Source organism: Bufo gargarizans, chromosome 11 (assembly GCF_014858855.1).
Source record: "Bufo gargarizans isolate SCDJY-AF-19 chromosome 11, ASM1485885v1, whole genome shotgun sequence".
NCBI lineage: Eukaryota > Metazoa > Chordata > Amphibia > Anura > Bufonidae > Bufo > Bufo gargarizans.
The window spans coordinates 50,582,424-50,597,485 of record NC_058090.1 but is presented as its reverse complement, the minus strand read 5'-3'; positions in this window follow the sequence as shown (position 1 = coordinate 50,597,485).

The following is a 15,062-nucleotide window of genomic DNA, read 5'->3' as shown; positions in this document are numbered from 1 at the left end:
CTGTCTGCTGTCGTTTACCCCTGGCTGTGCTGAAGTTGGTGGTGAAGGTGTTACGCTGACCGGATAAGGAGCCGGTAGAGTATGATGAAGCAGAGTAGGAGGAGGAAGCAACAGGAGGCAAACTGAAGCGCCCTACAATCCTCGTGGTGGAAGGACATGTGCCAAACTGCTATCGGCCTCAGGCCCAGCCACCACTGCACTTACCCAGTGTACTGTTATGGAGATATAACATCCCTGACCGTGCTTACTGGTCCACGTATCCTGTAGTGAGGTGCACCTTGCCACAGATGGCGTTGTGCAGTGCACACCTGATTTTATCCTCTACTTGGTTGTGCAGGGAAGGGATGGCTCGCCTGGAAAAGTAGTGGCGGCTGGGCAAGACGTACTGTGGGACAGCCACCAGTCATAAGGCCTTTAAAACTATCAGTCTCCACCAAACGGAATTACAGCATTTCAAAGGCCAGTAATTTAGAAATGCTGGCATTCAGGGCTAGGGATCGCTGGTGGGTACAGGGGTACTTCCTCTTCCTCTCCAGTGTTTGGGAGATGGAGAGCTAAACGCTTCCGTGGGACATTGTGGAGATGCTTGGTGACCCAGGTGGTGGTGTTGCTGGAAGATCCTCTGTTTGCGGGGTGGCAGGTGGCACTGTCACTCCAGAGGTGGATGAAGAGGCCGAGACTGCAGCAGAAGAGGAAGCAGGAGGAGCCAGAGACCTTTCTTGGTTTTTGAGGTGTCTACTCCACTGCAGCTCGTGCTTTGCACTTGCATGCCTGGTCATGCAGGTTCTGCTCAGGTTGAGAACGTTTATGCCTCGCTTCAGGCTCTGATTGCACAGCGTGCAAACCACTCGTGTCTTGTCGTCAGCACATTGTCTGAAGAACTGCCACGCCAGGGAACTCCTTGGAGCTGGCTTTGGTGTCCTCGGTCCCTTGCTGCGGTGGGCAGTAGCAGGCGTACTGTCTAGAGGACGGCCTCTCCGCTTTTGCACCCTGCTCCCTCTTCTGCTGTGCTGGTGGCTTTCTGCGACCACCGCCTCTTCCACTCGCATGACCTTGATTTTATGTGGGGTCGAGGACATCATCTTCCACCCAGTCTTCACCCCTGCCCTCCTTGTCGGTCTGCACACTTTCGAAAGTCCCAGCAGTTGGCACCTGTGTTTCGTCATCATCCGAGACGTGCTGCGATGGTCCTCCCATGTACTCATCTTGAAAGATAAGTGGTTGGGCATCGGTGTTGGGCATCTCTTCCACTTCTGGGGCAGGGCTAGGTGGATGGCCCTGGGAAACCCTGCTAACAGAGTCATCAAAAAGCAAAAGAGACTGCTGCATTACTTGGGGCTCAGACTGCTTGGCTGATTTGCAAGGGGGTGAGGTGAAAGACTGATGGACATGGGCTGCAGGTGCCAACTCTGATCTTTCAGCAGGAGACAGGGTAGGAGACAATGTGAAGGAACTGGAGGCACTGTCAGCAACCCAATCTACTATCGCCTGTACTTGTTCAGGCCTCACCATTTGTGAGGCTGCTTTAGGCCTGACCAAATACCGCTGCAGGTTCTGTCGCGTACTCGCACCTGAGGAAGGGGTTTTACTTGTGTGTGTAGCTGGCACAGATTGACCACGTCCTCTCCCTGCAACAGGAGCTCCACCAGCAGCACCACAACCTGGGCCACGTCCCTTATTTGACGCTCTCCTCATATTTCTCGAATTTAGGATCTTCAACCAAATGGGTGTTTAATTAATAGTAGAATAGAACGACAGTATGTACAGGGTGTATCTCACACGCCCTGAACCAGACTAGGCCTCAATTAAATTTGTTTGCCCAAAATGGCTGTATTTCAAATACCTGAATAGAAGCCCTGTATTTAAAGGGTGTATCTCACATGCCCTGACCAACACTAGGCCGCAATTAAAGATTTTTGCCCAAAATGGCTGTATTTCAAATACCTAAATAGAACCCCTGTATATACAGGGTGTATCTCACACGCCCTGACCCACACTAAGCCACAATTAAAGATTAATTCCCAAAATGGCTGTATTTCAAATACCTGAATAGAAGCCCTGTATATACAGGGTGTATGTCACACGCCCTGACCCACACTAGGCCGCAATTAAAGATTTATGTCCAAAATGGCTGCATTTCAAATCCCTGAATAGAAGCCCTGTATTTAAAGGGTGTATCTCACACGCCCTGACTCACACTAGGCCGCAATTAAAGATTTGTGCACAAAATGGCGGTATTTCAAATATCGGTTTATTTTCCCACTCTGTATGCTAAGTGCTAGCATTGGAGCAATGGGGAGGAGACAGCCCTTTTTCTCAAAAAAACTCACCTTCTCTCCCTGTCTGTGACGCTCTGCCCTGCAATTGGACAGCGCTACAGCCAGGGAGAAGGAGCCGCCCATTGAGAAAAAGGGCAGTCTCCTCCCCATTGCTCTGATGCTAGCAATTAACATACACAGCGGGCAAATGGAGCGGCGCCCAGGAATAATAGTAAGGACAAGTTACTTCACATCACTGAGGTAAAGAGCTGCCTCATCCTCCTCTCTGTTTACATAATGTGCAGCTGCACCTGACAGGTTTTTCAGTTGTGGATTTTGATACTATTGAGGTGTTCAGCAATGCGTTTTTTAAAGACGTTCTCTGTGAGAAAAAGGCACACGGTCGCCAATTGGCAGGAGAGGAACCCTGAGACAAGACCGCCCCCACACCCACCTCAGAAGCATCAACCTCAACTATGAAGGGTAACGAAACATCAGGTTGCACCAAGATGGGAGCGGAAGCAAAACTCTCTTTGATATCAGAAAAAGCCTTACGCGCCTCTACTGACCAAGAAGAAAAATCTACCCCCTTTCTGGTCATATCAGTGAGTGGTTTAACAATAGAAGAATAATTCAAAATGAACTTCCTGTAATAATTGGCAAAGCCCAAAAAACGCATCAGCGCCTTTTGATTCTCAGGAAGCTCCCACTCAAGCACAGCGCGGACCTTCTCGGGGTCCATGCGAAAACCAGAAGCGGAGAGAAGAAACCCCAGAAATTGAATTTCTGGAACCGCAAACACCCATTTTTCCAGTTTCGCATATAATTTATTCTCCCGCAGAATGAGCAAGACCTGACGTAAATGTTCCTTATGAGTTTTGAAATCGGGAGAAAAAATCAAAATGTCATCCAAATACACCAATACAAATTTTCCCATCAAATGATAAAAAATGCTGTTCACGAAATGCTGAAAAACGGCTGGGGCATTCATCAAACCAAAAGGCATAACCAAGTTTTCAAAATGGCCCTCAGGGGTATTGAAGGCCGTCTTCCATTCGTCCCCTTCTCTGACCCTGACCAGGTTGTATGCCCCTCTTAAATCTAATTTGGAAAAGACTTTAGCCCCAACAACCTGGTTAAATAGGCCCGGGATCAGAGGAAGCGGATAAGGGTCACGAATTGTGATATTGTTCAGCTCCCTGAAATCCAGACAAGGTCTTAAAGAACCATCTTTTTTCTTAACAAAGAAAAAACCAGCGGCAACAGGTGACTTCGAGGGTCGTATGTGTCCCTTTCTCAGACTCTCAGAGATATAAGCACGCATAGCGATCCTCTCAGGTTGGGAAAGATTGTATAAACGAGATTTAGGCAGCTTGGCATCTGGGATGAGATTAATAGGGCAATCGTACTCCCTGTGCGGGGGCAAATCCTGAACTCCACTCTCAGAGAAGACATCCGAAAATTCAGAGAGAAAAGATGGTATAGTCTTAGTAGCAACCTCAGAAACAGATGTCATGAGGCAATTGGACAGCGCTACAGCCAGGGAGAAGGAGCCGCCCATTGAGAAAAAGGGCAGTCTCCTCCCCATTGCTCTGATGCTAGAAATTAACATACACAGCGGGCAAATGGAGCGGCGCCCAGGAATAATAGTAAGTGCACTGAGAACCCTGGGAGCTGCGCTACATATCCCGATAGTTAGTTTACAATGTTTGGACCCATGAAAGGTCCTTTTTAAAGGGGTTCTCCGGGAATTAAGAAAATGAAATTAATTAAAATATTACTTCATTATAAATATATTCCCAAATATCTTACATTCATTATAATGGCTTGTTTTGTCTGAAGAGAAATCATTAGGAGAAATAAAATGGCCACTTTCTTATTAGTACACACAAAACCTGTCCTAATCAAACAGCAGGACAAGTTACTTCACATCACTGAGGTAAAGAGCTGCCTCATCCTCCTCTCTGTTTACATAATGTGCAGCTGCACCTGACAGGTTTTTCAGTTGTGGATTTTTGATACTATTGAGGTGTTCAGCAATGCGTTTTTTTAAAGACGTTCTCTGTGAATTAAGAAAGTTAAAATAAGTAAATATTATTTTATTATTAATATATTCCCAAATACCTTTCATTTTGTTATAATGGCTCATTTTGTCTAGGGAGCAATGATTAGGAGAAACAAAATGGCCGCTGTTCTATTAGTACACACAGAACCTGCCCGAATCATACAGGAGGACAAGTCACTTCACAACACTGAGGTAAAGAGCTGCCTCATCCTCCTCTCTGCTCTGCTTGTCAGGGATTATCGTCCTGAATACAGTTTAATATGGTCATCAGCTAAATCTCTGTAGGAATGGAGCTCATGAGCAGATGTGGCTAATGAGCAGCAGCACTTGTATGCGGTCTCCATTACCACAGTTTGTCCTGTCCATCCTCTCTGTACTTCATGTCTCCTCATGAACTCTATTCCTACAGAGATTCAGCTGAAGATCTTCTCATCTGTATTCAGAATCATAATCCCTGACAAGCAGAGCAGAGAGGAGGATGAGGCAGCTCTTTACCTCAGTGTTGTGTCCTCCTGTGTGATTAGGGTAGGTCCTGTGTGTACTAATAGTACAGCGGCCATTTTGTTTCTACTAATCATTGCTCCCTAGACAAAACGAGCCATTATAACTAATTAAAGTTATTTGGGAATATATTTATAATAAAGTAATATTTACTTATTTTCATTTTCTTAATTCCCGGAGAACCCCTTTAAAAAACGCATTGCACCTCAAAAGTATAAAAAATTCACAACTGAAAAACCTGTCAGGTGCAGCTGCACATTATGTGAACAGCCACCAAGGCAACACACAGACCTTTCAGGTTAAAGCCATTGAAAGGGTTAATCAGCACAAAAGAAGAGGAAATAGGTGTCACGGAATGTGTACAGGTAACAAGGCAAAACAACATGCATAAATGACTCGCTGGATCCAACAGCTAAGGAACAAAAGGGAGACCCCTGTAGAAGACCTGGCACTTTCCCTGGCTGCTTAGCCTATGCATAGATCCGAATGGTGGAGGTATGCATATCCACGTACTTTGACTATATAACCCCTGAGCACCCTACAATAGTGAGGGGACACGACCACCGGCTCCCTACACCAGACACGGAGGGAGTCAGGGTCACCTGGGATCCAGCAAACAGAAAATAACAGATAACAGTTTAACACTTAACTTTGTAGAGGAGAGGAGAACCAGATGGGCATGCACACATACTCCAGGAAGAAATATAAGCCGCCCAGAAAAGCCTTCTGGGGAAGAATTTAAAGGGAAGCAATTAGTCCAACACATGACAGCTGAGAGAGGCTAAGGAGAGGAGGAGCTGAATACCACAACACAGAAACTCAAAGAGGAGGTTCTGAAAGGCCTCTGTCAGAGCTTCTCAGCTGTCTGGTTGTGACAGTACCCCTCCCTCTACGAGTGGACTCCGGACACTCAGAACCCACCTTCTCAGGATGGGACCTATGGAAAGCCCTGATGAGACGAGAGGCTTTAATGTACGTCACTGGGACCCACATCCTCTCCTCAGGACCATACCCCTCCCAGTGAACAAGGTACTGAAGAGAACCGCGGACAAGACGAGAATCCACAATCCCAGAGACCTGAAATTCAAGATTCCCATCAACCATAATCGGAGGAGGAGGCAAAGGCGAGGGTACAATGGGTTGAACATAAGGTTTCAATAAGGACTTATGAAAAACATTATGGATCTTCCAAGTCTGAGGAAGATCAAGACGGTATGCAACAGGATTGATGACAGACAGGATTTTGTAAGGCCCAATAAACCTAGGACCCAACTTCCAGGAGGGAACCTTCAATTTGATATTCTTGGTAGACAACCACACCAGATCACCAACATTCAGGTCCGGACCAAGCACACGTCTCTTATCAGCCACACGCTTATATCTCTCACTCATGCTCTTTAGATTATATTGAATCTTTTGCCAAATAGATGACAAAGACGAGGAGAATCTGTCCTCATCAGGTAAACCAGAAGACCCCTCTCCCAAGAAAGTCCCAAACTGTGGATGAAACCCATATGCACCAAAAAATGGTGACTTATCAGAGGACTCCTGACGACGGTTATTTAAAGCAAACTCAGCAAGGGACAAAAAAGAACACCAATCCTCTTGATTCTCCGCCACAAAACAACGCAGATATGTCTCCAGATTCTGATTGACGCGCTCTGTCTGACCATTCGACTGCGGGTGGAAAGCAGAAGAGAATGACAACCGAACCCCCAAGCGAGAACAGAAAGCCTTCCAGAATCTGGAAACAAACTGCGTGCCCCTATCAGAGACTATGTCTGAAGGAATACCGTGCAATTTGACAATGTGATCAACAAATGCCTGCGCCAGCGTCTTAGCATTGGGCAAACCAGGAAAAGGGATGAAATGCACCATTTTGCTAAAACGGTCCACCACCACCAGAATCACAGTCTTCCCCGAGGAACGAGGCAGGTCCGTTATGAAGTCCATGGACAGATGTGTCCAAGGACGGGAAGGAATGGGTAAGGGAAGGAGAGGACCTGATGGCCGTGAATGAGGGACTTTGGCACGAGCGCAAGTCTCGCAGGCTGCCACAAAACCCTCAACCGACTTACGAAGCGCAGGCCACCAGAATCTCCGAGCGATGAGATCCAGTGTGGCTCTTACCCCCGGGTGCCCAGCAAGGACCGTATCGTGGTGTTCTTTAAAAATCTTGTGTCTTAAAGCGAGAGGCACAAACAACCTCCCAGGAGGACAAAGATAAGGAGCCTCTGACTGGGCTGCCTGCACCTCTGCCTCCAATTCAGGAAAAAGAGCAGAGACCACCACACCTTCAGCCAAAATGGGACCCGGGTCTTCAAAATTCCCGCCTCCCGGAAAACAACGTGACAGGGCATCTGCCTTCACATTCTTAACTCCAGGGCGGAACGTGACAACAAAATTAAACCTAGAAAAGAACAACGACCATCTGGCCTGTCTCGGGTTCAGACGCTTGGCTGACTCCAAGTAGGCCAGATTTTTATGGTCAGTAAATACGGTAATAGGGTGTCTGGCTCCCTCTAGCCAATGGCGCCATTCCTCAAAAGCCAACTTGATGGCCAACAATTCCCTATCTCCCACATCGTAATTTCTCTCTGCGGAGGAGAGTTTTCTTGAGAAAAAGGCACACGGTCGCCAATTGGCAGGAGAGGAACCCTGAGACAAGACCGCCCCCACACCCACCTCAGAAGCATCAACCTCAACTATGAAGGGTAACGAAACATCAGGTTGCACCAAGATGGGAGCGGAAGCAAAACTCTCCTTGATATCAGAAAAAGCCTTACGCGCCTCTACTGACCAAGAAGAAAAATCTACCCCCTTTCTGGTCATATCAGTGAGTGGTTTAACAATAGAAGAATAATTCAAAATGAACTTCCTGTAATAATTGGCAAAGCCCAAAAAACGCATCAGCGCCTTTTGATCCTCAGGAAGCTCCCACTCAAGCACAGCGCGGACCTTCTCTGGGTCCATGCGAAAACCAGAAGCGGAGAGAAGAAACCCCAGAAATTGAATTTCTGGAACCGCAAACACCCATTTTTCCAGTTTCGCATATAATTTATTCTCCCGCAGAATGAGCAAGACCTGACGTAAATGTTCCTTATGAGTTTTGAAATCGGGAGAAAAAATCAAAATGTCATCCAAATACACCAATACAAATTTTCCCATCAAATGATAAAAAATGCTGTTCACGAAATGCTGAAAAACGGCTGGGGCATTCATCAAACCAAAAGGCATAACCAAGTTTTCAAAATGGCCCTCAGGGGTATTGAAGGCCGTCTTCCATTCGTCCCCTTCTCTGACCCTGACCAGGTTGTATGCCCCTCTTAAATCTAATTTGGAAAAGACTTTAGCCCCAACAACCTGGTTAAATAGGTCCGGGATCAGAGGAAGCGGATAAGGGTCACGAATTGTGATATTGTTCAGCTCCCTGAAATCCAGACAAGGTCTTAAAGAACCATCTTTTTTCTTAACAAAGAAAAAACCAGCGGCAACAGGTGACTTCGAGGGTCGTATGTGTCCCTTTCTCAGACTCTCAGAGATATAAGCACGCATAGCGATCCTCTCAGGTTGGGAAAGATTGTATAAACGAGATTTAGGCAGCTTGGCATCTGGGATGAGATTAATAGGGCAATCGTACTCCCTGTGCGGGGGCAAATCCTGAACTCCACTCTCAGAGAAGACATCCGAAAATTCAGAGAGAAAAGATGGTATAGTCTTAGTAGCAACCTCAGAAACAGATGTCATGAGGCAATTCTCTCTGCAAAAGTCACTCCAACCATTTATTTGCTTCGCTTGCCAATCAATGGTGGGGTTATGCTTAGTGAGCCAGGGCAGCCCCAACACCAGAGGGGTGGGCAAACCGCTAAGGACGAAACATGACACATCCTCAACATGAGCATCACTCACAATCAAACGGATATTGTGAACTATGCCCTTTAATGATTTCTGAGAAAGTGGAGCGGAATCGATAGCAAAAACCGGAATATCCTTTCTCAAAGCGCACACCTGGAAACCATGAGTTATCGCAAATTTCTATCCACAAAAATCTCACAAAAAATGTTCTTGCTCTCTAGCGCCACCCTAGCCGGCAGGACAAAACGGGAACTACAAGCAAACGGAAAACCTTCAATTTCCGCCTCAACCCTGCCAATAGTAACAGACGGAACATTTTTCAAAGATTTTTTCCTCTTTGTTTCTTTATTATACCCAGAGAACTGCCTGAATCTCCTAGAGGGACAAATATTTGCCAAATGATTAATACCTCCACAACAAAAACAAACCGTCCCATGCGGGCTGAATCTTCTATTGTCAGAAGCAATCAACCCCAGCTGCATGGGCTCCTGCTCAGAAGGGGCTGACAGCGACTGAGACCCCTGCGCACAGAATGGGACCGCTGCACAGTCCTGGGACCGAGTATGACAGGAAGGAGAGATCTCTCCTCTCTCTCTAAGACGCCTGTCAATACGAACGGCCTGAGACATAGCAGAGTCCAAAGAAATAGGCCTTTCATGAAAGGCAAATGCATCTTTCAATCCCTCTGAAAGACCATGGCAAAATTGACTTCGGAGTGCAGCATCATTCCAACCAGTATCAGCTGCCCATCTCCGAAATTCTGAGCAGTATATTTCTGCGGATTGTTTACCCTGGCATAAGAGACGTAGTCTAGACTCCGCCAGAGCAATACGATCCGGATCATCATATATCTGACCCAGGGCTAAAAAGAATTCATCCACTGAACGGAGAGGCCGTGCCCCCTCCGGCAGCGAAAAGGCCCAGGACTGAGCGTTACCTCTGAGCAGCGATATAATGATCCCCACCCTCCGTTCCTCATCTCCAGAGGAAAGGGGAAGAAGGCGAAAATGGAGTTTGCAAGCCTCTCTAAAACGCACAAAATTCTCACTACCCCCGGAGAACGTATCCGGGAGCGAGATCTTAGGCTCAGCACAAGCTCCATGAACGCAAGCTGAACCGGTCACTTGAAGCTGAGAAAAAGTCTTACGGAGGTCAGCTACCTCCAATGAAAGACCCTGGAAGCGTTCAGCCAAAAGTGAAACCGGATCCATGCTTAAGACGGTTTTGGCGGCTTATAATGTCACGGAATGTGTACAGGTAACAAGGCAAAACAACATGCATAAATGACTCGCTGGATCCAACAGCTAAGTAACAAAAGGGAGACCCCTGTAGAAGACCTGGCACTTTCCCTGGCTGCTTAGCCTATGCATAGATCCGAATGGTGGAGGTATGCATATCCACGTACCTTGACTATATAACCCCTGAGCACCCTACAATAGTGAGGGGACACGACCACCGGCTCCCTACACCAGACACGGAGGGAGTCAGGGTCACCTGGGATCCAGCAAACAGAAAATAACAGATAACAGTTTAACACTTAACTTTGTAGAGGAGAGGAGAACCAGATGGGCATGCACACATACTCCAGGAAGAAATATAAGCCGCCCAGAAAAGCCTTCTGGGGAAGAATTTAAAGGGAAGCAATTAGTCCAACACATGACAGCTGAGAGAGGCTAAGGAGAGGAGGAGCTGAATACCACAACACAGAAACTCAAAGAGGAGGTTCTGAAAGGCCTCTGTCAGAGCTTCTCAGCTGTCTGGTTGTGACAATAGGAGACAAGCCCTGCTGAGGCGTGAGGCGTACCGGATCCTCCAAATGGGAAGCAGGTCTCCCAATGGAATGAACCTTAAAGGGGTTGTCCAGGTTCAGAGCTGAACCTGGACATACCTCCATTTTCACCCAGGCAGCCCCCCTGACATGAGCATCGGAGCAGTTCATGCTCCGATGCTCTCCTTTGTCCTGCGCTAAATCGCGCAGGGCAAAGGCATTTTTCTGAGTTCCGGTGACGTACCGGGGCTCTCTATGGGGCTGACAGGCAGCCCGGTGACGTCACCGGCACTGATGGGCGGGATTTGGCTCTGCCCTAGCCAGTAAAACGGCTAGGGCAGAGCTAAAGCCCGCCCCTCAGAGCCGGTGACGTCACCGAACACACCGCTGGGCGGAAGTTACCGCCCGGCAGTGTGTTATTGAAAACACAAGAGCCTGTGCCCTGCGCGATCTAGCGCAGGGCACAGGAGCGCATCGGAGCATGAGATGCTTTGATGCAAGGCTCAGGAGGGCTGCCGGGGTGAAAATAAGGGTATGTCCGGGTTCAGCTCTGAACCCGGACAACCCCTTTAAGACTGATTTGTCATACCTATATTGTGATAACCTTATTCACACTGCATTTTGCCTTCTTGTTAAATGCATATTGTGCAATATGTGTCTGAACTGGGCTTGAAATATTATATTATATTACTCTTTTATTTAGATATTTCCAGTCCAGCTCCTATTCCATCCATGCCAGATTTTATGTGTTACTGCTTTTTCAGCATGCCAGTATATCAATTTTTTATCATTTTTTATGCTTTGTATGTTATGAGGAAGGGCTTGTATGCCCGAAACGCGTATGCAACAGTGGGCTGATGCCCAGGGGGCTGTCTGGGCCCCCCTCACGGCCAGCCAGTGGAAGTTTATGGGGATGTATTTTGTGCAGCTGGCAGTATTTTAGTGGACACCACAGCGTATAGAGTAGGCATCCTTGACTGCGGAGTCCAGGTTAAGGGTTAAGCCAGGCACCTCACCAGAAATCTCCCACCCATTGGTTATCCTACATGTTTGTTGATATTTCTTTCTTTTACAGTTGCCGCTTTGATGAGTTACAGCAGGAGGTCAGTGGTCATAAAATCCTAAGGGAGGAAGGGGAAGGCGGACTTGCCCGCTGTGGGTACAGTGGTTGACATACGCTTCTTACCCTCCTGGAAGTGGTCTTTCGGTTCTGAGAAAATGTTTTGGTAGTTTTGTGAAAACAAAAAAAGAGAAATAAAAGCTCACTCCAACAATCAAGTTGCCTCGTGTTTTTATGGGCTGTTTTGAGGGGAGCAGTAAGGCAGACCTTAGAAGTTAATTTAATTGGGTTTCTATTGAGGCCAAAATACAGTATGACTAGACCCCTAAGATTGCATTAAATGTTTAAATTCAGTATATACGGTTCACACATATACTTATTCTGTACAGGTGATGGTCTCTGTCAGCAGATTTGTCCCTATGACACCGGCTGACCAGTTACCTGTGCACTTGGCAGCTGGAGGCATCTGTGTTGGTCCTATGTTCATATGTGCCCACATTGCTGAGAAAAATGATGTTTTAATATATGCAAATGAGTCTCTAGGAGCAACGGGGGCGTTACCGTTACACCTAGAGGTTCTGCTCTCCCTGCAACTGCTGGACCCTCTGCACTTTGATTGACAGGGCCAGGCGCGATGATGTCATGTCAATCAGTGCAGAGGGCGGCGGCTGCATGAAAAGCATGCATAATAAATGCCAGTTGCTGAAGTAAGACGACACCTTTAACCGCCTCCGGACCGCCTAACGCAGATGTGCGTTCCGGAGGCGGCAGCCCTGCGCACAGTCACGCATATACGCGTCATCTCGCGAGACGCGAGATGACGCGCTTTGCTGGCCCGCGCGTGCGCAGATCGGGCCGGCATTTCGTACAGGAGTATTTCGTCAGCAACCTGCCAGCCAATGATCGTGGCTGGCAGGTTGCTGATTTTTAAAAAATCCAATCAAAGTGCCAGATAGCAGATCATATTTGTAAATATGATCTGTTATATGGCTGCCTGCTCCTCTGCTGGTTCTTTTCGTCGGTTGGATCCAGCAGAGGAGCAGGCTTCACAGTGAGTACACCAAACATCACACTTTAGCCCCAGATCACCCCCCTGCACCCCAATTAACCCTTTGATCACCCCTTTGATCGCCCCTGTCAATCACAAGTGAAAGGAAAAAAGTGATCAGTGCAAACTGTCACTTTTTTTTTTCACTGGTATTGACTGATAGGTTTTAGTATAGTTTAGGCCCCTTGGTTAGGTAGTTTAGCGATCAGTTAGCGCCCAGCCCACCGCACCGCAGTCCGTTATTCGCTGATTAGCGTATCGCTAATCAGCATTTGTACTTTTATAGTATCTGGAAGTGATCAAAACTGATCACGGTCAGATCTATAATAGTATTAGTGTCACTTTAGTTCGCCCTCCACCCAAAACGCAGTGTTTGCCCGATCAGGCCTGATCGGTCGCCCACACGTGCGTTCGCCCACGCCCGCCCCACCGCAGTGACAAAAAAATTTTTTTTTTTGATCACTGCACAATCACTTTACACGCACTGTGGCGATAAAAAAATCAGTTTTGATATTTTTTATCAACCGCAGCGGCCTCCGGTACTTCGCTAGCCTCCCCTTTGCTTTTTTTTCTTGGGTAGTCTCAGGGAATACCCCTAAATTTAGTTGCCCACATGTCAAACAGGGGGTATTCCTCTGAAGAGGCCTACAGGCTTCTGACCCAGTCGGATGAGGAGTGGGAACCCTCATCTGATGAATCCAGCGGGTCAGAATACGAACCTGTAGAAAGCAGTGGCTCTCTGACCCAAAGTTCGGACGAGGAGGCTGAGGTCCCTGATACCACCAGGCGTACCCGGCCCCGTGTCGCTAGACCGCAGGTTGCGCAGGATCCGCTTCAAGAGCAGCAGAGTGGGGCTGGTGCTGTCGGATTACGTGGTGAGGCATACACCAGCAGCCCAGCCCTCCCTGGACCTAGTACCAGCACTGCCGTAGAACATGGTGAAGTAGCGAGCACCAGAAGGGCAGTTGAAGCTGGTACGGTGGCACGTGCAGTAGTGACCCCGTCGCAGCCACCGCAAAGATGTGCCCGTAGAGCCCCTAGAATCCCAGAGGTGCTGGCAAATACAATACATCCAATAAAACCATCCGCTCAATACTAGCCAAACACTGGCACATTCTACAACAAGACCCTTACCTCAATAAATACCTTTCAACACAACCAAGAATTATTCACAGAAGAGCCCCCCACCATAAAAAATATGCTAGCCCCCAGTAAACCTAGACAACATGAAAAGACTGCAGAAAGAGAAAAGCCTGACCAAAAAGGTAGCTTCAAATGTGGAACAAAAACCTGCCTATGCTGTAAGGTCATTACACATAACCGCACACAATTCTCCTCAAACAAAAATCCACATTCATGATTAAACACCACATGACATGTCAGTCCTGCTACGTAATATACCTAATCGAGTGTAAATGTGGCCTCCAGTATGTAGGACTCACAACCCAGGCCCTACACAACCGTCTAAACCAACACAGATATAATATACGCAGACAATACCTCAAACACAGCCTGTCCAGACACTGTGCATCCACAATTGAGAAAGACAAACACCCCCTAACCATTACTCCTATTGATTTCATACCTGAGAACCCCTTCAACAGATTTAATGCCCTGCAAAAGAGAGAAGTATACTGGATATACCAGCTGGACACCCTTGCACCATATGGACTCAACGCAATTTCAGAAACCATACTGTAAACACACATCTTCCAATCCATCCCCCAAAAATAATCTCTAATACACAGAACACCCCATCTTTTTCCCCTTCCCACCACCTTCTCCATCCAATAACCAAACACAATCAATAGCACATCTGAACCCTGCTCTAAGCGTATAATGATGGTAACAACACATCCTTTCAAATTGTTGCCACATGGGGGAAAAAAATATATATACAAAGATACAACATCCTTCCTCTCTTGCGACAGCTTCGCTTCCTAAAAAAACTAATGACAAATACAGTGATATCACCTGCGGATGATGTGACTTTCTCCAACCGGGCATCATAATAAATAAGACAACCTACAAAAAAACAAAAAATGTAACAAAATAAAAATATTAACATCAACATAAAAAAATTTACCGGCAGTACCGACATTAGACACAAATACAATAAGACATAATGTTCGGCCTATATATACACATATATATACTTCCACACCACAAATAATAAAAATAAAAACATAAACCCAATTCCAAACCAAGAAGAACTACTACACCCCATGTCTCTTCACCTGGCCAAAAATGCCAGAAAATAACTCACAAAGGACATACCTCTGCACCAAAGGTGAACAAATACAGGGATCCCGCCGCATCCACATACGGAAAAATACAGCTATCTATAATATGATCCTTGCGGCTGCATTCTAACAACAACAAAAAACAACAAAAAATATCTCTTTACCCACAAGAACACCCAAACCATGCAGTAGAACACCGTCCGCCCCTCATACACCAACACAAGAAAGAACCATAGTGCCAACATAGTCCGGCACCTCTTTTCA